This window comes from Arvicanthis niloticus, chromosome 7, assembly GCF_011762505.2.
Source record: "Arvicanthis niloticus isolate mArvNil1 chromosome 7, mArvNil1.pat.X, whole genome shotgun sequence".
NCBI classification, from domain to species: domain Eukaryota; kingdom Metazoa; phylum Chordata; class Mammalia; order Rodentia; family Muridae; genus Arvicanthis; species Arvicanthis niloticus.
In genome coordinates, this window is record NC_047664.1 from 2,213,887 (window position 1) to 2,235,104 (window position 21,218).

At 41.7% G+C, this 21,218-nt stretch overlaps 1 long non-coding RNA gene and 1 pseudogene across 1 annotated transcript; both read left to right on the forward strand.

Annotated features, from left to right (window-relative positions):
* Window positions 1-24: 24 nt before the first annotated feature.
* Window positions 25-7,556, forward strand: LOC143442994 (uncharacterized). The gene is made up of 3 exons (XR_013111635.1): window positions 25-720; window positions 2,128-2,205; window positions 2,878-7,556. It is a non-coding gene; the product is annotated as an uncharacterized LOC143442994 (long non-coding RNA).
* Window positions 7,557-9,885: 2,329 nt separating this feature from the next.
* Window positions 9,886-10,556, forward strand: LOC117712713 (large ribosomal subunit protein uL5 pseudogene; annotated as a pseudogene).
* Window positions 10,557-21,218: the final 10,662 nt, after the last annotated feature.

Below are 21,218 nucleotides of genomic sequence, written 5' to 3' on the forward strand. Positions count from 1 at the left end.
GGCGAGCGCCCGCCGTCGCTCGCTGATGACGTTCCCCGCGGACCGGCCCTGGAGTGATCCTCCCGGGAGTCCCTGCCCACTCCGGAGCCCAAAGACCTACGGAGTCCCCGGCTGGCCACTCAGGAGCCTCGCTTCCGGTGTCACCGATAGTCCCTCACCTGCCCCGCCCTCTCAGGGTTCCAAATTTCGGCGCCTTCACCCCTTGACCCAAGTACCTGAGCCAGGCGCATCTGGCGCTGTCCATTGTCCGTGCAGTTTTTAGCTCTGGTTTCTTGTGAGGCTGGTTTTCATGTGAATCAGTCCTACCCACGTCCTCCTGGTATTATGCCCCCAGTTTTCTGACAGATCGAGAGGCGTTTCTGGGTCTGGGACGAGCCTGCAGATTAAGCGATCCTGATGTGATTGGCAATCTGTGAGTGGGCTCCCGGTCTTCGGAAAGCTGCCCTTCTCTGGAGGGAACCACTAAACCTGAGGAGGTCGCATGTATAAAGGGCTAGGTCTTTCCACTCTTGATGCAGGAATATTCCTGGACTCATGTAAGGAGACAGAAGCCAGTCTTTGAACAGAGTCCACACCTGCCTTGTCTTCCTTTACATACACTCATTCTCCTTGAGGACCTTGTTTCTGTCAGTCAAAAGACCCAAACCCCTTCTCACGCTGCTGTTTTTCCAGGAAGTCAGAAACAAGGTGGACTTTAAGGTGTGTCTTCCAGACTTAAATGTAAGAATCCTTTTGTTTGTTTGTTTGTTTTTTGAGACAGGGTTTCTCTGTATAGCCCTGGCTGTCCTGGAACTCACTCTGTAGACCAGGCTGGCCTCGAACTCAGAAATCCGCCTGCCTCTGCCTCCCAAGTGCTGGGATTAAAGGCGTGCGCCACCACCGCCCGGCCCTTGTAAGAATCCTGTTCATTGGTTTTGCTGCTATTAAGTTCTGTGAATTTCTTAATATCTTGGATAGCAACATTAATATTTGATTTGTAAGCTAAGTTTTCATCTAGTTCATGGGGTTTTTTCCAATACGTTTTTTAGTTTGCCATAATCACACATACAATTTTTAAAAATTCTCTGTGGATTTGGGGTCATGTTGTTTTTTTAAAAAAAGCATGAATTTGGGGGAAGTTTCTTCTCACCTTTTTCTTATAAAAGTTTTATAGCTTCAGTTATTAAATGTTGGTGGTTTATCCATTTTGACTTGATATTTCTGTATGTATAAAGGAAATACATATTCTTCTGCATATTTACCCAACACACGTGGTGTTAAAAATATTATGTCCTGGATCCTTGTGAGTTCCAGGCAAGTTCCAGGACAGCATCTACATAAAAAAACTCTGTCTCAGAAAAAAAATTAAATAAATAAATAAATAGCTTTATATGTGTGTGTATAGCCTTCTTGAATTTATCAGTGGTTATTTGATGACATAGTTTATATATGTGGTTTTATGATAATACCACACTGTTTTATTAAATCAAATTATCAGTATGAAAGTACCAAAAGACTATAAATGCATATGTACATGATAAAATACCAGCAAAATATATGTAGCAAGTACTGACAAATAAAGATAGAAATAGGAAATATAAGAACAATGTTTAGACACTTTAATATCCTAGACAACATTTAATTGGGGCTGGCTTACAGTTTCAGAGGTTCAGTCCATTATCATCATGGCAGGAAGCATGGCTGTATGCAGGCAGGCATGATGAGATGTATAGATCCAAGAGTTCTACAACTTTCTCTGAAAACAATCAAAAGGAGACTGACTTCTCTGGACTAGGCTGAGCTTGAGCACTGGGAGCCCCCCCCCCCCCCAAAGCCCGCCTACACAGTGACACATTTCCTCCAACAAGGCCACACCTACTTCTGCAAGGCCATTTCTCCCAATAGTGCCACTCCCTGGACCAAGCAGATTTAAACCACTACAAACACTATGATCAAAATTAACTCGGGGAAGATAGGATTTATTTCTTCTTCCACTTTTAGGTAATAGTTCATCTCTGAGGGAATTCAAGGCAAGAACCCAAGCAGGGCGAGAATCTAGAGACTAGAACTGAAGTAAAAGCCATAGAGGAATGCTGTTTACTGGCTCGTTCTCTCTGGCTCACTAATTTTGATTTCTTATACCCCCAGGGATGGCAGTACTCACAGTGAGCTGAATCATCCCATATCAATCATTAATTAAGAAAATGGATGACAGACTGTTTACAGGTAATCTTGATGGAACCGTTTTCTCAGTTAAGGTCCCTTTTCCCAGATAATTCTAGCTTGTGTCCAGTTGGCTGACCAGAGTACAAGTCCATGGCCATGTTACTCTGTGCCATGTTTAGTTCCCGTAGTAGCCAGTTATTGCCCTCCTTTGTATGTGAACTGACATCTTTGTGATAGTTGAATGAATACTTTAGAATGTGTGGACATCTAACGTTCACCACCCAAAGCCTAAGAATATTCATCAGATGGCATCTGAGGCCTATATATACCTGAGACATCCTGTTTTCTGTGGCCTGTGTGCTGGTTAGGCTTTTGTAAGCAACATTCCTCAGTGGTCTGTGCCTTTAGGTTCCTTTAGGTTCCTGTGTCTGTTCTCCTGCACTGACATTCCTCAGTGAGGGACTGTGTCTGGGATGGGTAAGCCACATAAACCCTTTGCTTCACAAGTTGCTTTCAGTCATGGTGTTTATCACAGTGATAAAAAATAAAGTGGGGCATGTACATGCCTGATGTTCCGATACACCAGTGTTTTGAGAAGTGTGCTGATTCATGATATTCTTTGTTCTTTTCTACAAAAAGTTTAAAAATTGCTACCTCACAGGTGTAGTGAGAATTTTGGCTTCTTTTAAACCCCAGTTATGTTATGTGACTAGGTTTTTGTTTTAATTCCAGGTGTGGGATAAACTGCCTCGCAGCAAGTGGTTATGATTTGCCTCATGCACTAACAGCAGTGCGAGTTTTGCCACACGCAGATAGGTTAATTCAGGGGACTCTGGAGAAGGTTTAAGCGAGAAAGCCCCAAGAGTCTGTGGTGGTGGCTATTCCTCCTGCTGCTGCCACCCGCCCCCATACCCCGCCCTGTTGCTTCTGGTCCCTCCTGTTTCCCTCTGCTGCGTTTGCTGTTGTGTTTGCTGGATTACTGCTTAATATTCTGACAATGAAGATTGGACTTGCCCCTTATTACCCAGCACACATGGTTGGTTTGCTTGTTTGTTTGTTTATATTGTTGTTGTTGTTTTAAAAAATCTTAATCATTTGATTTTACCAAAGAAGACTTGGGAGCGAGATGCTGGGGTGAAGGCCTGCTGGCTCAGAGACAGAGAAAGCACCCAGCTGACCTTCCTCCTTGGCTGACACCCCACCATCAATGCCCCCTCTTAAACCATATCAAAAACCCTTCTTCACACTGAATGACCCTCCCTTCTATTTCCTGTTGAAGACCCCCCAAACTCGGGAGACCCTTACTCAAGTCTCAGGAAGTCACGACCACCCACAGACTCCAAGACACCATACCTGGATGCGATCAGCAGAGGTTTATTAGGGAAGAAAGCTGGCAGCCAGCAGCCAAACTGCACACTCGCGCATCAGTAGAGTTTGACAAAGCCAGTCAGTCTGAGGAGGGTTTTTAAAGGAGTAAACCACAAACCAGGGAAGTGGAAGGGGGTTGAGGGGTTGTCAAGGATACATAACATAAAAATAGTGGAACATTTCAGAGGAAACCACCCTAAATGATTTAGAGTCATGTGAAAATCACTCTGTACACTCATTCTTCTCAAGAATGTAGTTTTACCATGTCACTGTGCCCTACCCTGTCATTACCAACTATTTCAGGTTAACTATTTCTCACTTTCTCTAGTCACAGCCCCACCTAGATGACTTGCATCTTTTTTGTGGTCAGGAATGTGTCTTCCTGCTTTTGGGCTTTTCCCACCCACAGGTGGGTCTACTCCCTGAGGCTTGAGGAATGTAATCCAGCAAGTGTCCTCTGATTCAGGGATAATGTCCTCTACCCGGAATGTGTCTCGGGGCAATGAAGGCCTGAAATCTTATTTTCAGTTCCGAGTTCTGGAACTTGCGCTCTTTCTGCTCAGGTCTAAGGGCAAAGAAAAAAGCCCGCATATTTTTCACAAAATGGTCTTTATAATTTTTCACTCTACACTATGTATCTCTCTAGTTATCCTCCTGATTCTTCTTATTCTCTATGGTTTTTTTTTCCTTAATAATCCTATGTTTACTTTCTATCAACTGGTTGCTTGCTCTGCCTCAACCTATGATTGACCGAAAAAAAAAAAAAAAACGAAAACCTATGATTGACTTTATTGAATCCTGTTTACAATATTCAAGCAAGTCAGGCAGTGGTGGGGCATGCCTTTAATGGATGGTCTTAGATATTAGAACCCAATAAAATAGGTTACACACACACACCACCACCACTGACACCACCACCACCACTGACACCACCACCACCACATAGGTATGTGGAATTTGGAGTAACTCAATTATGTGTTCCCAGGCAATTAGTCATTCAAATTTATCTTTAAAATACTCTTTGAGGCAAGATTTGCCTTTTTATGTCATTTTTTGCTAACACCTTTATGCTGCACCATTAAACAAACCAGAATATATATACAAGAGAAAAATAACGTATACTATGTGCTCCAATCACAAGAAGCCAATCTTAGGAAATAATAGCACAAATATATTCAGGAAAGAGTTCCTGCCAGGAAAGTGAGACCCTATTTCAAAACAAAGTAATTGAAATGAATGAAAATGAAAACATACAAAATTAGCAGATAGTCTAGAGATCTGGGAAAGGTGTGTGCTCAAAGCCTGCTCCACCCTTTGGATCAACTTTCTTTTTTTTTCTTCCTTTTTTTTTCTACCAAGATTAAGAAATATATAAGTTAAACAGATCCAGAACTCTGAGATAGAAGCAGTAATTTAAAATACACACACACACACACATACACACACACACACACACACACACACACACACACACACACACACACGGATTTAGCACAGAATTCTCCTAGACCTTCAAAGAAGACAAGGAACTCTTCCAATGTCTTTTTACAAAGCCAGTAGTAACCTGATATCAATACCAAACAAAGACCAACCAAAAAAGTAGAATTATAGGTCAGCTTTCCTGATGAACACAGACACAAAACCTTGCAATTAAAATATTTGCAAATGTAATTCAATAATGTAAAACTCAACCAACCCCATTTTAAAAGAAACTCTATTTTGTGTCAGACCAGGGGCTAAACTCCAATTCCAGGAAGAAAAACATCCTATGATACCCACCCCCACCCTCACCCCTGTAGCAACAGCCAGGCTACAATAGCAGGACCAAGGTGCATAGAGATAGCCTAAGACATCCTGCAGAGAACTGATAACCTGACCATCCTGTTTGTCAGGTGTTTCTGCCCTCCTGTTCAATTCCTGCAGATTACACCAGAAATGCTGTTTTTAAAATATTAACTTGCTGACCCATTTGGAAATTTTCCACGTTTGCTGTAACCACAACAAAAACCCTGAATCCCTTAGACTTGGAGCTCTCACTCTGCCCTGCTGTGATGGTAAGAGTTTGAGAGATCTTGCTCTCAAGAGCTTGAAATAAAGACCCTAATGTATCAAACTCAGCTCCTGGGTGGGTCTTTCAGTACCTGCAACTTGAGCATAACAAATAACACATTAAAAAGATTGTTCACCACGGTCAAATCAGTTTCATCCAGAGATCCATGGATCATTAAATATAGGTAAATCAACAAATGTAGTCATGTACTTTACCACATAAATAGACATAAATAGAGAGAAACTTCATGATCATTTCAATGGATAAAGAAAAATCTTTGACAAAAATCCCAAATCCTTTCAAGAGAAAAGTGTGGAGAATTTACGGATACAGGTAACCTACTTCAGCATAACAAAGGCAGTATATAACAAGCCCACAGCTGCCAAGGACCATGAAAGAGGACTGACAAATGACTTTAGAATTCATGGAATGTGACCCACTGGTTGGATGACTGAGTCTCAGACAGGAATGGCCCTGAGGATTAAGTGCCCTGAGGACTTCGTGCTGTTATGGAGTTCTGGTCTGCTTGCTGCCCTTACATCCCTTAATCTAAGAACTGTATAAAAACTCTAAGGGGCCTCCAGCCCCTCACTGGACAGTATCTCTGGCACTTACAGTAATAATGTTTGATCTCTTTCAGTCATTGCTTCTGGAGCAGATTAATGATCAAACCACCACCCTGGGAAATAATTTAGAAATGTAGGTGGTCAGCAATGACCACCACCTTTAGAAAGCATTCGGAATAATAAACTTGTTAGTGGAGCTAAGTTAAGACGCTTTTGCTACTGGCTTTGATGGAGAAAGGTCTAAGGGAACAAGCTGAAGTTCAGAAAGGCACAGTCTTAGTTAAGCTGGGACCTTTTAAGGTCTGGGAACAAGAACAATGGCAGCACTGGCTGACGTGAGTCCCACTGAGGCTGGACTGGTGATGACTGATTTCTTATACCCATTTTTGCCCTCAGCTTCCTGATAAGATTTAATAAGATTTGCTGATAAACAGATTAGCACTCTGAGGATTTAAAGTAGAAATGACTGATTTTTATACAAAAGTTTAGAATTGTAATTCTTTTAAGATTTTTATAAGATTACTTTTAAAGATAAATAATAAAACAATCCTTTCTTTGTAAACACAAATTGTTGCCTGCAAACAAGAGAAACTGGCTGAGAAAACTATCTTAATTTCTCACACTTTGTTAATCTACAACAAGTTGTTTAGTTTCAAATGTACATGGGTTCTTGGAAATGATTTATTTTCTTTACCTGTACTACATAATAATTTTCATGTGAAGGTATTGGGGAGCACACTGTTTTTTTCATAGTCATATGTATATATGAATGTGTATGTGTGTATCTGTTTATATGTATATGTGTGACGTGCTTGGAGCATGTTTGTTGGAGCTTTGCTCCATTCAGTCAATATATGAATGTTTATATGTTTGCCTATTTGTCTGTATGTATTTATGTATGTATTCGTGCATACATGCATGTATGTATTTGTATGAAGTTATTGAAGTCTACCTTTTTGCTTCATCCACTGTGTGTGTGTGTGTGTGTGTGTGTGTGTGAATTTTCTCTTTCCTTTTCTTTCTTTTCGACCCCTAAGAGTTAGACAAGTTCTGAGATTCTTGATGGATACATGGAGTACCAGCTCCAACAAATCAAGTTATGTTCCCTCAGAGAAGAGTCTACTGAGTGATTTCTCTCATCTCTGGCTGCCAGCAGCAGCAGCCTGCTTTGGTTGCTATCAGCACTAACCTTGATCGCCTATGCCACACCTCGCTGCCTGCTTCAGTTTACTCTGTGGTGTCAAAGCTGGTCTTTGACATCTTTGACACACAGCCAACATCACGGCACATGGAGAAAAACTTGACAAAGATGCTGACTCTCTCCACTCTGTTCAGCACAGTGCTTTAAGTCTTAGCTAGAGCAAGGAGATAATAAATGAGGATAAAGGGAATAAAAATACAGAAATGATGACACTGGTGCTATCTATCACCCCAGCACTGCCGGAAGATCTACACTCAGATTTAAAACCCCAAACTTTATTTTACATATAGCAATACAGTTTTCCTATTACATAGCACCATAATAGAATGCTTCATTATAGATTTAAGCAGAATAAGAAAGGGAAACTTCAAATTATAAAAATCCATCTTGTCAGGTGGTGGTGGTACACACACCTTTAATCCCAGCACCCAGGAAGCAGAGGCTGGTTGTTCTCTGCATTTGAGGACAGCCTGGTCTACAGAGCAAGTTCCAGGATAGCCAGGGCTAAACAAAGAAACCCTGCGGGGGGTGGGGGGGAAGCTTTCCCAAAAGCAAATAAAACAACCATATTTCTAAGTGGCTCAGTGTAACAAATGTATGAAGCAACTAGTCATGTATAATTCCTATTGCATTAATGGTCAATGGATTTTTTAAAAAGACAGCTGAACTATCACAAGCACTACATCATAGGACTAACATATTTGGATTCTATTAGAATGCAATAAACAAACAAACAAATGATTCTGTCTACTCCAGTGTCCAGGGTCAATGGAGCAGAAGAGAGAATCTGGAAATATACTAACATATCCGTGCTCACCTACTTCTTGACAAATGTAGTGAATGTGCAGTGGGAAAAGCCTGTTCAACAAGTGGTGCTTGCAAATTGGACTAGTGTAGAATTAGATGCACATCTTTCACCTTTTATAACAGTTATAAAGTCCTCAGCTTAAAACCCCAAACATAAAACAGGAGTAAAACAGGAAGTTCTTTTCAAGATATTGGCATAAGCAAGAACTTTATGAACAGAACCCCCGAGGACATAGGAGGCTGCTCCAAGGAACAATGGAGTTATATAGAATTTCAACGTGTCTGCACAGCAAAAGAAACTATCAGTAGAGCACATAGCTCACAGAAGGGGAGAGAGTCATCACCAGCTGTGCTTCAGACAGGGGACTACCTAAAACTTACCAAAAACAGTTTTTTTCAAAAATTAAATGCCAAAGAAACACAAGTGCCAGTCCATAAACAGGTGAATGAAATCAACTGTTTTCAAAATTCAATAAGGACTTTAAATGTGAGAAATGTGGGGCCTCCATTCTCAATAAGAGCACCAGGGAAGCTGGGTGGCACACACCTTTAATCCTAGCACTTGGGAGGCAGAGGCAGGAGGATTTCTGAGTTCGAGGCCAGCCTGGTCTACAGAGTGAATTCCAGGACAGCCAGGGCTACACAGAGAAACCCTGTCTTGAAAAAAAACAAAACAAACAAACAAAAAAAATCCAAGCAACGAATGTGAACAGTTTATTCCATGATGTTGCAAAACTGGGCATCAACCCACAATATGGGCACACTGAACACCGAGAACAGCTGTTATAACCCTAAAGAAGGTCCTATCCCCCATCTCCTCGCTGCCTGAGCAGCCACGTTCACACGGCATCTAGGTTATCTCCCTCTGCATGCTTACCTTTGCCAGTTTCCTAACAAAGAATGTGCGGATTCGTCTCTATATTTTATATCCTGTCTATTTAAATTCCATCAAGTAGATGACCTTACTTATGCCTGCAGGTTGCTAGGCAAACTCGTTAGTAATTTTAATATTCTAATCTTTTAGGTTTTGTTTTTGTTTCTGGTGGGGGAGGAGGGGCTGCACCCAGACTAACAGACTTTAGCAGGGGCCCAGTGTTTTCTGTCCCTTTGCAGCTGGTTTTCATGGCACTTTTGAAAAGAGACTGTTGTAAAGAACTTCTTACAAAAAAATTTCAATGTTACTCATCAGCAGGAAAATGTAAATTAAAACTACTTTGAGATACCACCTCACCCCTGTCAGAATGGCTATTCAAGAAATCCGACAACAAATGGACAAAATGTGAGGACAGAGGAACCCTTAATTCACTGCTGTTGGGAATGCAAAGTAATACAATAATTGTGGAAATAGGTTTGAAGGTTCCTAGAAAATTATAAATATAATCACCATATATTCACAATAATATGAACAGAAGTAAAACTTTAAAAGCAGAATCATCTAATTCTTTAACTATATTTACATTTTCTGGTTGATCCCAAAAGCCACAAACTTTCTTGGAGGGATGTCCTGATATCTGCTTCCAGAAACAGCAGGGAACTGCACAGAGGAAGTGTTTATATATGATTTCTTTGTGGGGGGGCAGTGATTTGGGGGCGAGCTTAGGGATTGGTGGGATTCTGTGTGTTGGCCCTGGGTGTAGGCTTGGGGTCAAGTCAGGGTTGGGGTGATCTTTCCCATGGCCCTCTTATCCTGCAGTGCCTAAGGGGACATTGGTGGTGCTCACTTCTCAAAGAGAGGAGCAGACAGATGTTTAAGAAAAAAAGAAAGCTGTTCTCCACCATGGCGCAAGATCAAGGTGAAAAGGAGAACCCCATGCGAGAACTTCGCATCCGCAAGCTCTGCCTCAGTATCTGTGTGGGTGAGAGCGGAGACAGACTGACCCGGGCAGCCAAGGTGTTGGAGCAACTCACAGGCCAGACCCCTGTGTTTTCCAAAGCTAGGTACACTGTCAGGTCCTTTGGCATCCGGAGAAATGAGAAGATTGCTGTTCACTGCACAGTCCGCGGAGCCAAGGCAGAGGAGATTCTGGAGAAAGGCCTGAAGGTGCAGGAGTACGAGTTACGGAAAAATAACTTCTCAGATACTGGAAACTTTGGTTTTGGAATTCAGGAACACATTGACCTGGGCATCAAATATGACCCAAGCATTGGTATCTACGGCCTGGACTTCTATGTGGTGCTGGGTAGGCCAGGTTTCAGCATCGCAGACAAGAAGCACAGAACAGGCTGCATTGGGGCCAAACACAGAATCAGCAAAGAGGAGGCCATGCGCTGGTTCCAGCAGAAGTATGATGGGATCATCCTTCCTGGAAAATACATTTTATCCCAAAAAACAATAAAATTTTCTCAGAAAAAAAAAAAAGAAAAAAAGGAAGGGTTTATAAAACAGGTCAAGGGGACTGGAGAAACGGCTCAGGGTTGAGATCACTGACTCATCTTCTAGAGGACCCTGGTTTGATTCCCAGTACCTACATGTCAGCTCCTGACTGTCAGTATCCCCTGTTTCAGGGGATCTTGACATAGACATGCAAGCAGGCAAAATGCCAATGCACATTAAAACAATAACAAACAAACAAAAACAAAAAAACAGGTGTGGTGGCACCTTCCTTTAATCCCAACACTCAGGAGGCAAAGTCAGGTGGTTCTCTGGGTTCATGGTTAGCCTGGTCTACAGAGTGAGTCCAGGGACAGCCAGGACTTCACAGAGAAACCCTAACTCAAAACAAGCAAAACAGGTCATTAGTTCTGTAAGCTATATTCCAATACTTCCGATTCTAATACTTCCAAATAAGGTGGTTAGTCATTTTTAACAAATACTGATGCTTGTAGTTTTCTTTTTCTCCATTAATAGTGAAATGTCCCCAGCTTTCCAGAGAAACGGTGATACGTGTGCTGACCATGCTTCATTGTTAGGTGGCATTTGTATTTGTACAGTTCTGTTTGCCCCTCTTGGACCACATAGCCTGCCTAACATTCCTGGTTTGAGTTTATAAAGGTTTGTCCAAGACCTTGTTGCCAGAGACTGGTACTGAAATTAAGTGGGTTTAGCAGTTTGAAGAAGAGATCTCTTTTCTCCAAAGAGAAAATCCCCTTTTCCTCTGAACTCTCACCGGCACTTCAGAGCCACGGGAATGGGCAGGTCTAGTTTTATATAATATTCAAGCAAGTGATTCTACTGCTAGGGTACACAATATTTGGGCTGTTCTGTTTCATTTTTAAAAAAGCTCTACTTCTAGTTGTTTCATATAGAATCACGTTGTATTTTATTTTGTTTTGTTTTGGTTTTTGTTTGAGACAGGTCTCAGTATGTAGACCAGGCTAGTCTCAAACTCAAGTCTCAAACTCTGCCTGCCTCTGCTTCCCAAGTACTGGAGTTAAAGTTATGTGCCACCATGCCTAGCCTCCTACACAATTTGTTTACATACTCTGATAAATTATTTAGTTTTTCCTTACTTTGCTTTATATGTGTGCATGTGTGAGTGAGTGTGTGTGTGTGTGTGTGTGTGTGTGTGTGTGTGTGTATGTTAATAAGGTATCAGTGTCCTGACTGGCTAAAAACTAGGTTGGCCTTTTTAATGTAACAGTTCCCTTCAACATTAAAATATCCCATCCTTCAGGAGAGCTCCTTAGACAGCAAGGCAAACAACTCAATATGGTTTCAGGAAGTCCCTGAAACTGACTACATTCATTAGGCCCCTTCCTGTCAGAATAAGCAATAAAAATTGAGAGTCCCTCCTAGACAAGACAAACTGCAAACACATGTGTAAACTTTTAAAATTTTTGTTGAGAGGTCACCCTACCCCTGAGCTATAAAAATCTTGTCTTCTTCATGTTCAATGCTAGCCTCTTGAACCCCACCAGAGGGAGAAGCAGCTGTGTAAAAAGGCTTGTTTTAAATTTTTACTTGATTTAATTAATTTGGCCGTGATGATTAGTATTGGTGGTCTTTCTCTTCTGATCTTTGGTTGACAGTTATATTTCATTTCCAGACTATTCTTTGTCTTTTCCGAGGTCACACACCTCAGTAGGCATCAGAAGTCAACACAAAATGGAAAGCATGTGAAGTCAAAGAGTGTGAGAAACCTTTCAGTTGTAAGTCAAACATCAGCAAGTAGAACCCCTTTGAATGTAGGGGAACTGTCTCAGGAAACGTAGACAAGCCCTGCATAAGAGACATGGGTTGCGTGTTCCTTCAAACCCACTCTCTTTCTCTCGACAGACACTGAGCCCATATACCTCAGTTTCCTACTGTGTAGGAGAGACCACGGCCCTGGACCTTGTCTATGGGGATATATACATAAGTAATGGGCATTGCCTCTGAGAGTGGCAACAGATTAACATGTGATACTTCTGAATTTTCATGTACTTAGGGCTGAAGTCAGATGATTCCCCAAATGTCCTTGTGAGCTATAAGTGAGAAGGGCTAGTCATTATTTGAGACAACGGATTGATTGAGAGAAGCATAGATTTTATCACCTCTACCCTAAAATACTCACTTATGCTTATGTTAGTGAGAAATTAGTTACCCCATTAAAGTGTTAAATGTGTGGGTTTTCTCTGAATTATTACAAACTGTTGCTAATTGGGTTTCTAAATGTGGAGTCCTTTCTAGTAGATGTTGTTGTGTTAGTTACTTTTGTCATTGTTGCAACAAGTCCTGACAAAAGCAATTTATGAAAGGAAGGGCTTGGTTTTGGCTCATAGCTTGAGGGTGCAGTTCATCATGAAGAGAGGATGTTATGACTGTAGGAGCTTGGGACGGCCGGTCATGTGCATCTGGACTCAAGATACAGAGGGCATTGGATGCTAGTGGTCGGCTAGCTCCAGTTGTTCTTTTACCACTATTGTAAGTGTACCTGTTGATTTGGGGAAAGAAGCCAGGGGCAGGAGGCTAGGTCTGACTATGCAGCTCTTGCTGGCCTACAACTTGTTATGTTGACCAGGCTGGCCTTAAGTTCACCTAATGCTATGATTTAAGGACTGCTCCTCCATATTCAGCACACTGATTTTTACCCCCACCTTGTCCCATGTGGTGGAAAAAATACTTGGAATGATATCTGTTCTTCAAACTAGCTTTGGACTTTGGTGGCAACCTACTCAATGGTCTTTTCTTCTGGAGGCGGTCCCATATACTCCTCAAAGAATATGTATCCTGTTATCTTTGAGTAAGAGATCCTTTCAGTTAGTTCTTACTGTCTGCTCTAGTCGTTGTACTCCATTATATTTCCTCCGCTGTCTTTTGTCTAGTCGTCCTTCCTTTCGTGAAGAGTATAACTCCAGTATCTCACTTCTCCCCATAAGCTTCCTGATCCTTGTGACTGACATCAGTGAATTCAGAGAAAACAAAAGAGCATTTGTAAAAGATGGGTAGAGTTTATCACAGGTTAAATGAAGCATTCAAGGGTGACAGTGAGCAATGGTCACAGGTACCCTTGTTAAAGAAGACACTCCCGGGGAGTGAAAGTCGATGATGGGCAAATGTACCATTGTTGAGAAGACTCTTTAAGTGATGAGATTAGCCAATGACCAGAAAGTACTGCTAACCTACCTGTTGAGGTAGATTTTTATGTTTTCTAAATTCCCCAAAACAACTTTCTTAAGGAACATTTTCATGTTCAAGGAATTAATATGCCCATTGGGATTAACTCTTAAGAACCGATGGCATGCCTTTGTTCTTTAGTGGAAGGCCTTTTGTTAGATTGAAATCCTACAATCTTCCTGGCAGTTCAGTCATTTGGGGCTAACATCCACGTTGGAAGGATTGTTTTTCTCTAAGAAGGTTTGGTTGTTGCTTAGATTGTACGTGAGTGTGAACATTCATTTAAGAAGAAATAAATGGGCACCTATAAATTATTTCCAAAAGATAGCTTATATATCCTTAATAAATCTCTAAGGTTATTTACTTTGTATAAAACTAATTAAAATATCCACCTACAACTGTGGACTGAGTTAAATTTCCTAAATAAATCCATTATCTGTTAGTTGACATATTTGACTAGTGTTATATTCTCTATAGCTTAAAAATGGAAAGGTAGATAAATGCTAGCAAGGTGTTTTTCAGAATTTCAGTTGTTTTTTTTACCCTTGAAATAATTTGAACATAGTGTTAGAAATTTATGATACCTTGTTTCTTACATTGTTTCAGTCTTGGTTATTCCTGGTTTTTTGCTTACTTGCTTGCTTGTTTTTGTTTGTTTGTTTTTCTGCTGTGAGGCACCAGATGTCTTATTAAAACAGAAGATTGGGTTTCATGATACCTTGTTTCTTACATTGTTTCAGTCTTGGTTATTCCTGGTTTTGTTTGTTTGCTTGCTTGTTTTTGTTTGTTTTTTTTTCCTGCTGTGAGGCACCAGATGTCTTATTAAAATAGAAGACTGGGTTTCAAGCGCTTTATCTTCTTCATCAAGCATTTGACTATTTTTATAAAACAAGATTGTTTTCTTTTGGTGCATTTATTAGCACCTATGTCATTTTAACTACAATGTTTCTCAGTATATCTGATGGAGAGTAGGGCTGCTTTTGTCAAACCTAACAAAAATTTTAAAAGTAGAGTTTGTAAATGTTACAGCTCTGAGGAGAAAGGCTTCCCCCATACAAGTATTACAGCTATAAAGGGGAAGGTCTCCTGTCAGTCGGGAGCCAAGGAATACCACAAAGTCATATCAACACACAACAAACCTCACAAAAACAAATTTATTATGAAGGAAAAATCTAGGAAGGTGGCTGTCTCGACCCAGGCAAGAAGCATCAAAAAACTGAGCAAAAGACACGATTTCTTGGAGGAGGAGCTTTCCAGAATAGAGATTTCCAAGGTGGGAATTGATGGGTTTTCAAGTCCTGAGCTTGGGCTTTTTATGCTGTAGAGTGGAGTTTGGCTGCCTGTGTCTAGAGGGGTTGGATCCAGCTGTCATGGCAAAGTATTCTATGGGCAGAGTCTAGCCATTGAAGGAGCAATATTAGGGCCTGGTGCACAATTACAGTATGTCTATGGTAGAGAGAAGAGACTAGGGAGATAGAAAAGAGAAAAAATGCCAGAGGTATTAATATTTCTCAAGATCAGCTACTATACGCAGAAGCCCAGATGCAAGTTGTATATGATGAAGCAGCCTTGGCATTATGTCACATGGCAGCTTCAAGCACTTGGGACAAGGTTGAAGAAACAGGAAAAGGACTTGAACTATTTACTTAGATTATGCAAGGACCAAAAGAAACATTCACTGAGTTTTTACAAAGATTGACTTCAGCTATACAAAGAAGTATATCAGACACACATGCTAAGAGAGCACTAACTGAAACTTTAGCTTTTGAAAATGCTAATTCTGAATGTAAAAGGCAAGATTAGCACCAATAGAAGAATGAATTAGAAATACAGTTGACATTGAATATCATTCATATAATACAATTTTATTAGGACAAGTGATCAAGAAAGGTTTTGGAAAATTACAAAATGTCAGATATTTTAATTGTGGTGAGCAAAGTCATTTAAAAAAGAATTGTAAACAGAGCCATAATGGTTCCAGCCTTCTGGAATAAGCAAGAGGAGTGGCAAAGGCCAACACTGGACTTATGAGTGTAGATCAACAAGGGAGAAACAATGTAACCTCTTGTCAGGAAACTCCTGGAAGGGGGTGGTTCTTGCAGGCCTCAGTATTAAAGTCAGATCATTTCAAGTCAGCATTGGAGATACTCATGCACAGAACAATTAAGCAGTGCTGCTCTGGATACAAACATTAATCCAGATCTCAAGGTCAGCAAAGATTCAATAGATAAAACACAAAGCTCAGGAGAGACCAAGAAACAAATATTTTGGCAAACTCCTCTAAAATATCAAGAGGCCAAAACTAAAGATGTTTATAAATAATATTGAAATTGAAGCGCCAGGCAGTGATGGCGCACGCCTTTAATCCCAGCACTTGGGAGGCGGAGGCAGGCAGACTTCTGAGTTTGAGGCCAGCCTGGTCTACAGAGCGAGTTCCAGGACAGCCAGGACTACACAGAGAAACCCTGTCTCAAAAAAAAAAAAAAAAAAAAAAAAAAATTGAAGATTTGGTAGCACTGGAGCAGATGTAACAATAATCTAACTGGAGCAGATGTAACAATAATCTAACAATAATAACAATAATAACAAATCTTAACAAATAATAACAAATCTAACAATAATAACAAAATCTTAGCCTCAAAATTAGCCTCTTCAGAAGGTAGATATACAATTTCTAGGGTTTGGAAGTTTTTCTTAGATAAAGAAAAATGTAAAATGACTTAAATGTATAAGGCCTGAAGAAAATTAATGCCATATTTGGCTGATGTAGCCATAAATTCATGGGGAAGAGATCTGTTGCAACAAGAGGTGCAGATTATCATTCCTCCAACTTAAGGGATAAGCTATAAAATAAGGGTTGTTCCTGATAAAGGTATTTTAAAATATTATCAAGAACAGTCACAGGCTGTCCATGTTGTCCATAAACAGGACACAGCAGAGCCTGGCTCTTCAACCTTATATGGGGGAAACACTGCTAACAAAGCATGAACAACCCTTTCTCTTAAGTGGTTGACTGATCAACCTGTTTGGATAGAACAATGGCCTATGACAAAGAACAGTTGCCAGCACTAGAACAGCTAGTACAAGAACTGCTGGAGATCCCTTGGAATTCTCATATATTTGTCATTAAAAAGAAATCTGGCAAATGGATGATGTTGCCAGATCTGAGAGCAATCAGTAGAATTAGTCAGCCAATGGGTTCTTTACAGCATGGAATCCCATTGTCTTCATTGTTACCTAAGGCATGGCCTATTATACTGATTGATTTAAAAGATTACGTTTTCACTGTTCTTTTACAAGAACAAGATAGAGAAAAGTTTGCTTCCTCAATACCTACATATAATATAATAATGGTTGTTAAATAAAGAGATATTATTGGAAAGTATTACCACAAGGGATATTGAATAAGCTCTACCTTATGCCAAATTTTGTACAACAGCCTTTACAACTAATTTGTAAACAATGTTCTCAATCCATAATTTACCATTATATGAATGATATTTTGCTGGCTGGTTCAAACAGAGATACCTTTAGAAAAAAAATGTTTAGTGAAGGAAAGAGAATTTTGCCTTGTTGGGGATTACAAATCACTCCTGAAAACATATGAAGAAGAGAATCTATTTATTATCTAGGATATAAGATAAGGGAAGATACAGGAATAATAGGATAAATGGGTCAATTACTGAATCTACTTTTAGACATAAGAACATCAACAAGACAAATAATTTTACATTGGTGTAGACCAACTGCTACACTTTGGCTGCTCTCTGCTCTTCTCAGGATACTTGTCTTTGCCTCTCCCAGAGGCTTAGTCTGAGCCTTTTCTAAGCAGTTCAACTGTTCTGAAATGAATCTCAGCAGTATTTATTGCTTATATATGCTTGGTGAGGGAGGGGCCTAGTGAATCTGGTCAGTTTCAGGAACTGCCAGAAGCAATTTTGAGTTGTTTACTTCCTATCTTCATTGACATGTTAAAATTATAGAAAACTGCTACACAACACCCATATCCCAGATCTAAAGCATAGTGAAGGGAAGGGTAGATTACAAAACACTTTAATTAACATGCAGCAGAGTAAAAGAGTATCCAACTTTACAAAGTGCACTGCAGATCCTATGCAGCAGCAGGAAAAGGCAGCTGGTAACTGGGAAAGGGGAAAGGGCGTGAGGAACTCAGAAAGAAGCACAAATAACATCCCTCAAGTGGAAAATGAGCATCTGTCCGAGATCCAGCTTTTCAGAATTGTTAGTAGGGAATCCAAAAGAAGAGGTTTAAATATATAAACCTAGGTTCTGCCACTTCTTCACTACCACCACCCACTCCACCCGACTAGCCAGGTCCATAGCGCACCAGGTTGGACTGGAAGGAGGGACGTTCACCTAGAGAGCAAGCAGGATCTTGGTTAATGGTGAGTGTTCAGTTAAAGAACACACACCTGGGAACAGCTTTGAAAAATAGGTTCTTTACTGGGGTGGGGAAGGGGATAAGGTATTTATGCCCTGGGAGAGGTGGCCAGGGTCTCTGGGGCAAAGTTTGTATAGCTGTGCAACATTGGCCAGGACAGGGGTGTTGGAAGATGCTTCCTGCAAACTCAGGGGCTGTAGGGTTAGGGAGCGGTGTGGGAGAGGAGAGACCTTATAAGGTCAAACAAAAAGTGAAGTTTAGTAACTGTCAGGATAGTAAATTCTTACTAGGGTTTTCGGTGGGACAGCTGGCTTCATGGCACCAGATTGTGAGCAAGGAGTTAGCCAACTCTTGCTATTCTCATGTTTGAGGTATCTGGGTTTGAACCTCCTCTATAACCTGGGCGATTATAGTCCTACAGGTCCTTCCTTTTGTTTTACAACAAAACAAAACATAGATGTTGTAGTCAACATCTATGTTGAGAATGGTTTAGTATTGAACCAGAACATGGTTGGCAGTGGTTTTTGCAATGTTACTTATCTGTCGTTTTAGAAATGGGATGAGGCAGGGTACAGGGGAGGAGCAACAGAAGGGCCCCAGTGGTCAGCACAGGGCCAAGGAGGGGAAGGAGCCAAGCCACCAGAGAGTTTGAGTACCAAGGTGTGGAGGTACCTGGGGCATAGCAAGTTCAGTGATCTCACCCAAGATCTTTGAGCATTTGTATATTTTGTTACAACAGCCCAGATTCATTGATCTAGAGACAGCGTCCCTCCTCCAGTCCCTCCCTGTTCAAAAGTCATTGAGTGTCCAGAGCTCTTGGATTTTGTAAAATAACCCCTGCTAAGGAGGTGATCTGTCACTGGGGAGACTGGAGACTCTGTGGTAGAAAGCCATTGACTGGTCAAGCTTATCCTGGAAGTTACCAGCTAGATAATGTTTGGACAAGGGCTGCTCCAGTGGTTACTGTGGCACCCAGCAAGGTGGTGAGACCCAGTCTAATGAGCAGAGGGATGAAGACCTCCGTCTTCTTTCAGTCCCCTCCCAGCTGCAAGGTCTGGGTCCAGAAAGATAAAACTGGGCAACAATCACTATAGGGGTGCTGAAACCTTGAGAAGGGGGTTTAATGCAGGAACTGGTTTATTGCACCAGAGAAGGTGGGGAGAGGGGATGTTAACACATATTGACTTGGTGACAGTGACGTTCCAGGAACGTGTAGGATGGGACCTTGAAGAGGATCCTATGGAGCAAAAGGGGAAGGATAGATTAAAAAGAGGAATGTTTTGTACCTTTTGTGTGGGTGAGGGCCAAGGGGTCATGAAGCAAGATGCTAATGGGAACAGCTGCCACTAGCACTTCAAAGAGGGAAGTGCAGAAAAGGCACTGAGAGAAGTTAGGGTTGGTGGTTAGGTGAAGGAGGTCTGCTGTGCATGGGATGGACTGTAGCCAGGAAAAGGTGGCTTGGATCTTCTTTTTTGTCTGATCCTCCTGTTGAAGAATGATGATGAAGGTAAAGACTGTCTTGGGGGCAAGGACAAGGTGGCAGATGTGACTGTCAGCTAAGGACAAGCTGGCAGATGTGACTCTCAGCTAAGGACAAGGTGGCAGATGTGACTGTCAGCTAAGGACAAGCTGGCAGATGTGACTGTCAGCTAAGGACAAGCTGGCAGATGTGACTCTCAGCTAAGGACAAGGTGGCAGATGTGACTCTCAGCTAAGGACAAGCTGGCAGATGTGACTGTCAGCTAAGGACAAGGTGGCAGATGTGACTGTCAGCTAAGGACAAGGTGGCAGATGTGAGTGTCAGCTAAGGACAAGGTGGCAGATGTGACTGTCAGCTAAGGACAAGCTGGCAGATGTGACTGTTAGCTAAGGACAAGGTGGCAGATGTGAGTGTCAGCTAAGGACAAGCTGGCAGATGTGACTGTCAGCTAAGGACAAGCTGGCAGATGTGACTGTCAGCTAAGGACAAGGTGGCAGATGTGACTGTCAGCTAAGGACAAGCTGGCAGATGTGACTGTCAGCTAAGGACAAGCTGGCAGATGTGACTGTCAGCTAAGGACAAGGTGGCAGATGTGACTGTCAGCTAAGGACAAGCTGGCAGATGTGACTGTCAGCTAAGGACAAGGTGGCAGATGTGACTGTCAGCTAAGGACAAGGTGGCAGATGTGACTGTCAGCTAAGGACAAGCTGGCAGATGTGACTGTCAGCTAAGGACAAGGTGGCAGATGTGACTGTCAGCTAAGGACAAGCTGGCAGATGTGACTGTCAGCTAAGGACAAGCTGGCAGATGTGACTGTCAGCTAAGGACAAGCTGGCAGATGTGACTGTCAGCTAAGGACAAGGTGGCAGATGTGACTGTCAGCTAAGGACAAGCTGGCAGATGTGACTGTCAGCTAAGGACAAGCTGGCAGATGTGACTGTCAGCTAAGGACAAGGTGGCAGATGTGACTGTCAGCTAAGGACAAGGTGGCAGATGTGACTGTCAGCTAAGGACAAGCTGGCAGATGTGACTGTCAGCTGGGGGTTTGGGCATAGCAGTTAGGGTAGAGCATAAATCCCATTCACCATAGTTCATCCCACAGATCACTGATAGCTGAAAATAAGTGTCAATTTTGGTGAGCATGGCGCCACCATGACTGGTGGATTCAATTAGGCATCTCCAGTACCAGCAACCTCCATATATGGAGGCCTCCTAGAGGCGCTCACCTGTGTTGTGTAAGAACAGGAAAGGGCTAGGGGTAGTGGAGATGAAATCAGGGTGTAGAGGAATCTCAGTCCCTGACTGGCATCCTTCAAGTGGGCAATACTGGGTTCCTATGATTTTGTTGTGTCCATTATAGATCTCCTTAGCAAAGAATCTCCAGTGGTGGGTATTGGGAAGATTAGGAAGAGTCTGGGCGTTAGGAGAGTTAGAATAAAGAATAACATAAACAGCCATAAGAATAAGGAAAGGGAAGGTTGTGGAGGGCACATGGCCTAAGTGGCTACCACTAGATCATGAATGTCTCTACAGATCTCATTCTGTTGGTGGTGGCATCTCCTCCGCCTCCTCAGTCATTCATCTATCTGTCTGTGAGAGGCAGGCCATCTTCTTGGTCAGTAGAGTGATGTCTGTCATTTCTGGCTGGGACTCAAATAAGCCT